The 12,927-nt window shown below is 41.5% G+C and overlaps 1 protein-coding gene across 1 annotated transcript in view; it reads right to left on the bottom strand.

Moving 5' to 3' along the window:
• LOC126281749 (furin-like protease 2) overlaps positions 1-12,927 on the bottom strand; it is a 710,013-nt gene that overhangs the window by 684,818 nt on the left and 12,268 nt on the right.

Raw genomic sequence — 12,927 nt, 5'->3', positions numbered from 1 at the left:
TTTTCCGGACGCCCTGAATAAAGTTTTTATTACTCCTAAAGTTTAGTGAGAACTGCCAATTTTTTTAAGAACTTCTGCAACTAATGTACATGACTAATCTGCTGCTGAAGTTTATTTTCCTGGCAAAGAATTCAGAGAATCATTTTCAAATTATCTGTCGACCACTCCACTCGCAAACAGCGCTCTTTAAATTTGTAGGCTGTTGTCTATGTTTTTCGTTGACAGTTAATGTGTACGATACTAACAATTGTATATATGGGGAAGCCGAGGGCAGGGAAGCAGAGGGCAGCCACGGCAGTGTTTGTCACATCAACAGAGCGAGCCGTTGTGAGACCCCAGCGCGTTACCCCGGAAGCTGCACAGGGGTGTACGTTTCACACAGAGCGCTACCGTGCGTTTCAGCCTCCATGGCCTCTTTGTGGGTCCTGTGACGTCACGTTGATAGCACCACGCCTCCGTGCAGGGACCTCTCGGTAAAACAGTCGCACTCATGTGTCACGTTGACCATTTGCTGCAAATGAGCTGTGCCTGGAACGTCGATGGGTCGTCGGCAAACCTCATTCACGCGAAAGTGTTACAGATCACTGGACTCCTAAATATTTCCGTTTGGCATGCGGATCTATAAAATAAAAAGTTTCTTTCTTGAGCTAGCGCAAAGACGAGTGAGCTACGCAATCCTAGTTGATGTAATTATTGAAGGTGTTGCTTATTTTGTTCTCAGTACTAATCGTGTGTTGAATAACTTAAATTTATCGGCAGATAAAGGTTAGTTTCGCAGAATATTTGTTAAATGTTTGAACTAACTTTGAAGGTCATTTCATTACCAACATTCAACTTACTTTTAAACTGCAACTGCACTGATAACCACGACGTTGAGCAGCCATAACGCATCCGCACACACACACACACACACACACACACACACACACACACACACACACACATACACATACACTGCAACGAAGGATAGCTAATCAAATGATTGAAGCAGTCTCTGGCGCCACTTAATCAAATTGCTTAAGTTTGGTAACTCGTTATAGAAATAAATCGCTGCTTAAGTCAGATCGAAATAGAAACACGTATTACGCAAAATTTGTGAATGTTTTGTACTGACAATCACGAACGTTGTCCAGAAAAAGGCAGAATATCAGCAGAATTACAGGACAGAAATCGACTTGATAGAAACTTCATAATTTACAAGTTTGCAGTTGAGATGCATATTTTGTTGTGTTTGCTTCATGAAGTATATGACTGCGTAGCTTCGTGTATGTGTTTCCGATTTTGATGTTGAACCTTAAGCTTGCACATACACTCTTGATTCCTTCTGAATGGTATTAATATAACAAAATACGCTATAGAGAGCGTTAATATGTGAGCTAATGTCTCAAGTAGTTAAAAAAGGATTTGAAGATTGTTGCATCGTGTCAGAGAATACTATATTTTCAAGTCCGCCTCGATAGCTAAGTGGTCAACGTGACGGTTTGCCGTCCTACGGGCCCGGTTTAGATTCCAGGCTGAGTCGGGGAATTTCTCCGCTCAGGGACTGGGTGTTGTGCTGCATCATCATCATTTTATCCGCGTCCGGCGCTCATGTCCCCCAAGGTGGCGTCTAATGTAATAAGACATGCACAAGGCGGCCCGACCTGCTCCGTAAGGGGCCTCCCGGCCAATGACGCCAAACGTTCATTTCGACTATATTTTCATAGTCAAGCAAAATTAGCTTTGGACTGAATTTTCTAAGCCATTCTTCAATATACCGGTTTGATATGAAATTGAAATTACATGCGCGACTATGGGGATATACCCATTTTGGTGACACTATAGTTATTACATTATTACTTATTGGGAATTTACCGGAAATTTTAGTCACTGTGTTGCATATTCTATGAGTGAGCTAATATGTTAGACAATTACTTGCAACGAGCACCTGCTGCGTTGGGAGACGGTGCAGTGAACTGCTTGATTTCGTTAAAGTCGGCGACGCAATTTTTTGCGATACAAATCTCTGATTAATGCTATTACTTCCTACGATGCCCAGAGTTGCACGGGATGTTAGATAGTTCCTACAGAAAGTGATTGGCCCTATGCATCGTTCATATACATAATGAATGCAGGCCGCATGCGATATTGCAGTCGCTTTAAGTCGAAGGGCATATTTAATTCCCCTGGTATCAGTGGAGTGCGAGTAATGAATATATCTTCACCTACGACATACCCTGTGATGGTGATGTGCTCTATGACGTTCGCTAATAGGCTCTACACGGACAGACTTACTCTTTTGCGTAATTAACAACGGCAAATAATCAATAAATAATCTAATGCTGTCAGATGGTACTATCTCTAAAATGGGTATTTAACGCTGAATTTCTTCTCGCAGTATGGGTGACAGAGAGTTTACCACGATATATTTCGTCTGTTAGGCGTTTGATTTTTCCTTAATTTTCTTCGTTTTTTAATCTGAATGTAGAAACTTCAGAAATTTGAAGTACACCGGTCAAGAATATTTAAGTATAACTGGCCACGGTTTCCCACCCGAGTGTTGCGATGATTAAGACAGTCTGTCCTTGAACTGACTTTGTGAGCTGCCGCGTAGGAATTCTACCTGCTTGTGTGTAGATGCTCTCGTAGTGTTCTCTCTCAGCGAAGGGCCGCAGCAGTGCTGTCGATTTCTGAAAGTGCAATACTACTCTCTATGTTTCACGTAATGGAACGGAAGATGTTCTTTTGTGCAAATAATATTTAATACTAGGTGCCTCTACGGTGCGTTTATTTAAGAAACACAGTAAAATGCATTTGTTCACACTGATTGTAAGCTAACTGATAACGGTACGACGGCATGGTCTATCGCATGATTAGATCGAAAGACATCCTATCACGATTGCCGACTAATGGCGCACAGTCTGTAATTAGGGCGTACAACCTGTATAGTTCGTATAAGATTGTACATCTTCGCTTATACCAAAGTTATTAATATATTTATTGATATAAGCGTTGGCCCTCATTGTAGAATTAGTGAAAATATTTATGACCCGTAGACACCTCATAATGTCTGAGTCTCTCAAATGGTTGAAATGGCTCCGAGCACCATAGCACTTAACACCTGAGGTTATCATCCATTAGAACATAGAACTACTTAAACGTAACTACCCTAAGTACATCACACACATCCGTGCCCGAGGCAGGATTCGAACCTCCGACCGAAGCGGTCGCGTGGTTCCAGTCTAAAGTGCCTAGAACCACTCGGCCACACCGGCCGGCGTCTGAGTGGCGAAAGGCAACTATAGTTACCTAATAATTATGAATAACAATTACTTAATTCTTACCAGAACAAATATACTTCCCTATTTTAGTATATGTGCCACAGAAGCGAGTACGTATCTCTTTCCTGATATCAGGAGCGATTTCTGCATCGGAAACTCATCCCGCTGGCTCTGAAAGCGCCAGAACACCAATAGCCTCTGCTATCAAGCGTGAGAACCTACCTCTCGCTCTGCACGCACAGCAGTGCTGATACATTAACTTCACTTATGTGATATGGCAGAACAGGGAGAAAGTCAAACGTGCTCTTATCTGTAAATAAGGGGTACCTTACAATGTGCAGTAGTGGATCGTGTAGAAGTCTGAAGTAAACTGGCCAAGAACTTTCACCGACTTTTGGTAACAATCTCTCCTCATTACATATGTCATATATATATGTTTTCCAAGCCACATAACGAAATATTACGTAGGCAGTGATCTTCCTCTTGTCTCGCAGATAATGTGTTCGAAATTTCATCAAGATTGGAATAAAATTGTAAATATGTATAAATTACAAAGAAACAAACAAGAAACAGATACTCTTCTTTGTGTATATAGAAGAAAAAACCATGATTTCTTGCTGGAAATGCTAATTAGAATCGTATGGAAAGTAATCATCGCAGAAAAATCAGGCAGGGAATACAGGAAATGTTTCATTTAAAGGCAGACTAGATCTTTCTCAATTATACATTTTCGTGGGCATTCATCATCCACTTGCCGCTGACTATGTAATGTTGACTCCATTATACTTTAGTTTCCCGCTTAAGCCTTAAGCAGCAAATTTAGGAAGCCAGCATTACAACAGCTTCTAGGCTGACGCAAGAAGTCTTTGAAAAGAGAAGAAGCCGATGTTAACAGCACGTACTTTCGCAAGAAGCAGCTCAGCAACACAGCTGTCTGGAATAACGCTGATGTCACGGTAGTATGAAATCAGACTGTACCAACGGCGATGTGAATTTCCACAAATTGAAAGAAATAGTGATACATCTGCTATTTTTAGAGCTTTTTGTTTACTCTGCAAATTTCGATTCCTCAGTAGATTTGAAACACATATCCTACATAGCAAGCTACAAATGTAATGGCTGTTGGAATATAACTTTACCACACGTTCCCCTTTAAGTGTCTGTCTATATAACGTAGTCTTTAGCGGACCTTCCCCCACAACATTTTAACATATGTACTTCGTAATTGTAATCCATAACTACAGACATAAAAAAAAAGTTTTGCATCAACCCGGTTCCAAGAACTCCAGAAGATAGACGTTGACTGTAGATATTGTATCACAGACACAGCTTCTTTGACTGTTCACAAAACCCGCCCAAAGACGTAAACAACGATGCACAAGCAGCGACTATCAGACGGAGGGGGGCCCCGACAGCCGATCAGTAACACCCATTCCACCAGAAACTAGGTACACGGCTCGTGTTGTCTGTAGTTCAACCTATTCTAGATAGTGAATACTGCGGTTCGATCGCATACATACTGTTACTTTGTGCAAGGAAGGGCTCTTAAGAATGCACGCGTCTCGGAGTGAATCAAAGCGATGTTGTTTAGACATGGAGGAGACACAGAGAGACAGGAACTGTCGATTACATGCTTCGCTCAGGCCGCCCAACGGCTACTACCGCATCGTGCACACATCGTGAATGACTTCCTTCAGGATAACGACATCGTTCAACTAGAGGGGCTAGCATGTTGTCCAGACATGAGCCCTATTGAACATGCCTGGAATGGATTGAAAAGGGCTCTTTATGGACGATGTGACCCACCAATCACTCTTTGGGATCTTTGCCGAATCGCCGGTGAGGAGTAGGAAAGCCTGGACCAAGAGGGCGTTGATGAACTTGTGGGTAGTATGAGACGATGAATACAGGCATGCGTCAATGGTAGAGGACTTGCTACAGCGTATTAGAGGTACCTGGTGTACAACAATCTGGACCACCACCTCTGGTCTCGCTGTGTGGTGATGCAACATGTGTTTACGTTGATCTCTATTCCATTGTTCTTTATAGGTTCCGAAAATCTCGGAACCGAAGTGATGTGTGTATTAAGTTAAATAGGAAACATGTAAATCTGTGTGATTTCTCTCATATAGGTTTGGAAGCTATGGAATACACTACATTACGAACTACGTATTATCACATGTTGTTAAGTAGCAATTTTATCCAAATGCGACACATAGTGACACACCCACTCTAGGAAACTATACGGCAAACTAAACATCATTCTGTATTAAAATACAAATGTAAATGCTACAAAGAAACTTCGATACGGCGCCAACTATTCCAAGAACTACTTTTACTTCTACAGAAAATGAAATGACTTAATTCTATCTATATTACTGCACACTTGAAATTCTCCAGCAGCGCAGTATTTTCTTTCAGTTAATACCTCGTGGTCAACATATCCGACACGTAAGTTGTGCGTTGAATTAAAAATGAAAATTTAATGATTTTTTTATAATTTAGTTTGAAAGTGTAATTCTATATGTGTGTACGTTGTTTAATTGGAATTTTCAGTTGAATCAAATACTTTCAGGTAGTTTGTATGTGAGCTCATTTGACCGTGAATATCTATCGACGTTGAACAGAATCACTTTATCTCCCCGCATGCACAATTTGTTTCAGTGTTAGCAATCTATGTAAAAGTGCGAGCCAAAAGCTATTTTAGCAATAAAATATATCGGAACTAATATTTTAGTATTGTTATTTACCCGATATACACTACGTAAATAAACATCGTATTCCCATAATAACGATACAGACTTTCAGTTTTGTTGGGGAAATCCAGTTACACAAAAGCATTTATTAGCGATTCGGAAATGGCCATGCATAAACTCATAAGCTAAGCATCGGGAGAGCTAAATGTAATATAATAATCGTGCAATAAATAATTCATAAATAACTTGCAGTAGAGATGTGTTTTATTCTGAGAATACGCAGTCAACAACGTAAAATGTTATTCTTTTAATATTCAAATTTGAGACTGATAGTCGACATTATTGAAACGGGTCTAATTCGGCAACTGTAACACAGTTCGAGGCTGCACCTGTTCACATTTCTTTTAAAATTTAAAGTGCCCCCATTTCTCTTCAGGTTATGCTCATTTGTTTCACCAGCTTTACTAGTTGGTCAGTCTTCCTAACTACCAACACCAATCGCTGTAATACGAAAACAGCCTCACGTGTCCGTATAAATGGTGACTATTGTGCTTGCAATTTCGTTTGAAAACTTGTGTTGTGAGTTGTACCCGTCGCTTCAGAACCTCTGCACGAAGTCTCAGTACTTGTTCGTCTCATATAGACAACAAAATGTTGATTGGTATAGTTGAGCTACTTTTGTTTAAAAGCAAGGAGTGCACGATAAATAACTTGTCAATACTGGAATTCAAGTTGAGATTTCTAGGTATCATTGTTCATATAGTGTTGTATACCATTTACTCCTTGCCATATACCTTTCGTAAAATTTCGTTAAGTAATTCTACTTTCTGATAGTAATGCAACCAGTTGTTTGCTGCACTTGATCTTTCATTGCTGAATTTTTTCGAATTTTATCTAGGTAGTGTTCAAACAGACAAGTAAACCACTTATGACAAATTCAATGTAGAAAACTCCATAGAACAATACCACCTGAAATTATTGGTCTTCCGATGCCTCTGATTGATTAAAAGGGATTAGGAATTCGTGGCGTGGGCGGGTGGAACGCGGTTCAGCGTCAGTTTACGATTCACAGGTACCACCACACTTGGCAGGTTGGCGTCAACAGGGATGATCCATTCCAATCACAGCAGAGTACACGAGGAACTGCAAAATAGGCGGCAGCAGTACGACAGCTATGCAAAGAACAGTCGTAAAAGTGGTAGTAGAGCAACTAAGTCTGGGATAAGGAAGCCGCAACAAGTTCCAGTCAGCGTCGAGGACCATGGGCCACAATGACAGGACAAGAGTTCGCGTGGAGCGCAGGTCATGGATGGCAAGCCTTCAGGTTTTAGTGACGTCCCATGGTGGCTGTTTCTGGGGGCTGGCCAGCGAGCCGCAGTGCCTAACAACTGGCAAGTGGTGACGCCGGTGTCGCGTATGTGGAGGGCAGGACAGCCACTGTCATCATGGGTCTCGAGGATAAAAGAGATGTGGAGAGACTACGTAGAGTGGCTGAGGGAACAAAGGAACAACTGAGATGCGAGTCAGCTGTACAGACGGAACAGAAAGTTCACGCTGTCAACAGTGGGGCAGTCTGACCTAGCAGCGATTTGTTATGAACACAAAGCATGGGTTCCTGTTCGGGACGAGCAGGTGGTTGCTGGAGACTTGACTCCAGTGAATCTCATGCTGAAAAGGCACAAGCAGACGTCTACTGGTGTGTTCTCTTGAACAGCAGTGCATAAGGAGAGTGTCTTGCTAGTTGTGCTCGGTGGAAACATCGCTGTGTGGAGACTGTTTTCGTGCGTTCCAGCACAGGCGGTGTCATTCGTCCTGTTGTCATAGCAGCGGAGCCACTGATTCGTCTATCATTATTACGTGAAACGCGTTTTAGTAACGATACTATGCAAATTAGAGCCTCAGGGTGCATTTTATTTTATTTTAAGTTGCACGTAATTGATCTAGCTCTCTGACATCTAAGCTGTTATCGTGAGTGGTCACATTAAACAGTTCGGGTACCAGGACCAAAGCAAACTTCCTTATATGTTACCTTCGCACATTTTGTGATTTCCGCACACAGAGACAGAAATACTTTGTCATTTTAGCCCGTCGAGTCATCGATATATCATTGTTGGTTAGAATATCTGTGTTTATGCAATGTATCGTCACATTAGATGAATGGCATTGTAAAGTGAAAATATAGAAACTATATAAACACAGATATTGTAGTAATCTATTACTGATATGGTTGCTTGTTGCTTTGTACCTGCTTTGTTACTGTAAAGCTGCGTTTGTTTTAAGGGGCAGGGTTGTGGTGTGCATGGTATGCTATATAAATAGGTGTGTGTTTGTTGAGTTTAGAGGTGGTAGTTTTTCTTGTGTCTTTCTTTTTCTTGTGGACTCTGATTTGTGGAGTTAAGTCATTAAGATATGAGCTTAAAACTTGTAAAGTATTTGTGACTATCAAATCCCCAGACTCCTTCCATTCCTAATGGTCATACCCACAACTGAGAGCAGGATGTGTCTGTGCTGTGTGAGAGCGTGTTGTTAGTATGTAAGACTGTAGTGATATTTCCGTGTCCTTGTTCTATTACTATTGTTGCTGTATAGTTGCCAAACCCCTGTCACTTATGAAGCGCGAGAGTACCGGCTTCGAAGATGCAGTTTGTGCCGTGAGTTAGCAATTCTTCTCTATCTCTTCTATCGACCCTATCTGGTGATGTATACCCATCACAGCAGAATATGCGCGAAGTTTCAAAATATCTGACTTAGAGCCACACTGCCTGTGAATTGACCGGCTGCTAAACTTTCTGTCATATGGACGTTTCAGAAGATGAGCAATAACGTTCTTTCCGGTTTTAAATGATGCGATACCGAAGAAATCTAGGTATGGCTTTTTCTGTCTATCAACGAAACTGCGCAACTTATTTAACAGATCGCATTTTCAAAATCCCATAAGTTTGAAATGTGGGTCAAAGCTGCCTAGAAACTACCTCTGTAATGGTGCAAAGGCTTGCGATATCGGAATCGGTGACGCTTTCAACAGAAATGTGTCGACACGTTCGAAAACAAAGGTCATAACTCAGAAGTTGGCGTGATGAGCAAAGTTGGTTAACAATGCCACATTGTCACCAGATTTCACCGCAAGTCCGTTTAACTCCACCGCGGACGTTTCACACGATCGGAAGGTCATCATACCTTCTCCCACAGACTTCTCACTCTTTCTTTTGATGTCTATATCTACATCTGCATCCATACTCCGGTAGCCACCTGACTGTGAGTGGCGAAGGGTACATTAAGCACCTCTATCGACTGGAATAGTCTCGTATTGTCCATGGGAAGAAGGATTGTCGGTGTGCCTCTGTGTGGACTCTAATCTCTCTGATTTTATCCTCATGGTCTCTTCGCGAGATATACGTAGGAGGGAGCAATATACTGTTGGACTCCTAGGTGAAGGTATGTTCTCGAAACTTCAACAAAAGCCCGTACCGAGCTACTGAGCGTCTCTCGAGCAGAGTCTTCCACTGGAGTTTATCTATCATCTCCGTAACGCTTTCATGATTGCTAAATGACCCAGTAACGAAGCGCACTGCTCTCCGTTAGATCTTCTCTATCAACCGTATCTGGTACGGATCCCACATTGCTGAGCAGTATTCAAGCACTTTGCGAAGAAGCGTACTGTAACCTACTTCCTTGGTTTTCGGATTGCATTTCCTTAGGATTCTTCCAATGAATCTCAGTCTGGCATCTGCTTTACCGACGATCAACTTTATAAGACCATTCCATTTTAAATCACTCCTAATGCGTACTCCCAGATAATTTATGGAATTACCTGCTTCCAGTTGCTGACCTGCTATATTTTAGCTAAATGATAAGGGATCTATCTTTCTATGTATTCGCAGCACATTACACTTTTCTGTATTGAGACTGAATTGCCATTCCCTGCATCTTGCGTCAATTCGCTGCAGATCCTCCTGCATTTCAGTACAATTTTCCATTCTTACAACCTCTCGATATACCACAGCATCATCCGAAAAAGCCTCAGTGAACTTCCGATGTCATCCAGAAGGTCATTTATGTATATTGTGAATAGCAACGGTCCTACGACACTCCCCTGCGGCCCACCTGAAAGCACTCTTACTTCGGAAGACTTATCTCCATTGAGAATGACGTGCTGCGTTCTGTTATCTAGAAACTCTTCAATCCAATCACACAATTGGTCTGAAAGTCCATATGTTCTTACTTTATTCATTAAACGTCTGTGCGGAACTGTATCGAACGCCTTGCGGAAGTCTAGAAACACGGCATCTACCTGGGAACCTGTGTCTGTGGCCCTCTGAGTCTCGTGGACGAACAGTGAGAGCTGGGTTTCACATGATCGTCTTTTTGGAAACCCATGCTGATTCCTACAGAGTAAATTTCTAGTCTCCAGAAAATGTCATTATGATCGAACATAATACGTGTTCCAGAATTCTACAACTGATAGACGTTAGAGATATAGGTCTGTAGTTCTGTTCGACGTCCCTTCTTGAAAACGGGGATGACATGTGCCCGTTTCCAATACTTTGGAACGCTACGCTCTTCTGGAGACCTACGGTACTCCGCTGCAAAAAGGGAGGCAACTTCCTTCGCGTACTCTGTGCAAAATCGAACTGGTATCCCATGAGCATCCCTTTGCGATGACGGATTGGAACCGGAAGACCTAGCGTTGAAATCAGCAGTTTTCTTATAGATGGGCGAGGAAAATATTTCAGGCACACCGCGACTGAGGGGTGACATGATACGCACCAAGAGATGCCGAAAACTACGTCAACAAAACCACACTTTCTCTTGGGGCGTTGATTACCACACATTTCGCGCAGGGAAACGACACTTCGCAGTGCGATGAGCATCATGGTTTCATTGCCACCATCTACGGCACCTCCTCAGTGTTTATACTATCGTTTCTAAAATGCTTTCCTCGGCCATCCGTAAGAACGATTTCAGCGCTGGGGACGTGGTTCTAACTTCCATCCAGAACGTCGAAAGAAGAGGTTAAAAGTGTGTAAGAGTGTATGTGATGATCTACTCATTATGTGACGCGTCCACCATGGCGTTGGGTGAAACTGTTGTGAAATTTGGTATCAATCTGATATTATTACCTCACACGAACTTCTGAGCTGTGGCGTATTTCGTACGTGTCGACACCTTGCAGTTTAAAGTATCGCCGTGAGTGAGGTGATGTCACGGGACGCGACGCTTTCGTACCATTAAAGACGAAAGTTGTAGAAACCTTTGAGACGAACTTCTAATGGGAGACAGTCACTGGGTTTCGAAAGTGGTCCACTGATTTTGTTGAATAATGTATGTTAATGTCTTGCCGCTTTCGCCACATTCGCTTTCCTTTATTTAGGGTGTATCTCGTATGCGATTTTTCATGCAATATGATAGTTGCTCATATCAGATGAAGACTAAAGTAATATATGTGTACTTGTAGAATATTATGTAATAATCTGTAGTGACTGAAGAAAATGTTTTTTTTAGTGACTAAGAGGCTCGTAGTTAAATCATCGGATACCTATATACTGCTCCATTTGTGTCATCTCATTATTTTCGATCTCAAGACGCTCCTGTGAAAAATTGGCTTCCTGACGTGTTGCATTTGATCCATGATTTCTTGCCCTACTTTCTTCTTCCACTTCAGTTCACCAGTAACTGTCGTACACGTTCCACTTTCAAATTTATGGCTTTTATCTCCATTATTTTCATACGTAACACTTGCTATCAGAAATAGAAGTGAAAGTCACAAATATATGACTAATACTGTTTATTGTGCACAAAAGAGCTTTATCGTTTAACGTTACTGGTATATTTATATCAACTTTTTCACTTTAAACAATGCTGGACGACTCCTTAAATACTCATCACGCTATTCCTAGCTGAATTCAAACGTAACACAACATTACCAGCAGCCGTGGCTACGTTTCACGACCTTAAGACAATAGGCTATCGTAAGTTCTTAAAATGAAACATTGCTGGAGAACAAAAACAATATACGCACAAACTAACATCCTGTAAAATGTTAATTGAAAAGTACTTCTTGAAGTGTTGCACTGCGTGTGTGCGGGTGTTGGTTTAATTTACGTCGTCATTATGTTGAACGTGTAGAAGGACTGCAGCTACGGGAATCAACAGGTGGCCTATAGGTGTCCCTGACAATCCAGTGTTAATTAGCAGTACTGTATAACGTTGTACAATGGGCTCTGCGAGACCAAAGTAGCGTGCAGTAGTAATGAGCACTCCCTGGTGGGACTATCAGGCTTTCTAATTGTTTTGCGTTCTGTGTTCATCGAGATACAAACAGTAATCTTCGTGACAACCAGGTTCATTACAAATGTGTTCCATAACGATCAATATTACATAAGTTGTATAGATGATGTTAAGGTGTGAAGCACATATATTCACTAATATATATTCGTACATTCTATTGCTGCCTGTCGAAATTGGGTAAAATATTTTCAAAACTATTGCATGTTATGCTTTAAAGTAACACAAAGAGTAGCTAAATAATATCACATTCACCAAAACAGTTCTTATCTCACAAATCAACTTTGGGTATTAAAAAATTTAATCCAATCTCGAATTTAATGTTCCTAAAACGATTTCGGAAGTAACAAAGTACAACCTGTTGGGGTCTATTACAGTCCTTCGGAAATAAGATAGTTCAAATGGATCTGAGCACTATGGGACTTAATATCTGAGGTCATCAGTCCCCTAGAAATTAGAACTACTTAAACCTAACTAACCTAAGGACATCACACACTCCGTGCCCGAGGCACGATTCGAACCTGCTACCGTAGCGGTCGCGCGGTTCCAGACTGAAGCGCCTAGAACCGTAGCAAATAAGATCTTGCGGTATAGTAGGTATTATAGTGATATGGCACCATTCACTAATTCGCAATAGTGGGGTAGTAAAAGTTTGTGTACGTCTCTCACATATTGACTAAACCTTT

This window comes from Schistocerca gregaria, chromosome 7, assembly GCF_023897955.1.
Source record: "Schistocerca gregaria isolate iqSchGreg1 chromosome 7, iqSchGreg1.2, whole genome shotgun sequence".
In the NCBI taxonomy this organism is placed as follows: domain Eukaryota; kingdom Metazoa; phylum Arthropoda; class Insecta; order Orthoptera; family Acrididae; genus Schistocerca; species Schistocerca gregaria.
Note: the sequence above shows the minus strand (reverse complement) of the source record. Positions and strands in the feature narration are given on the sequence as shown.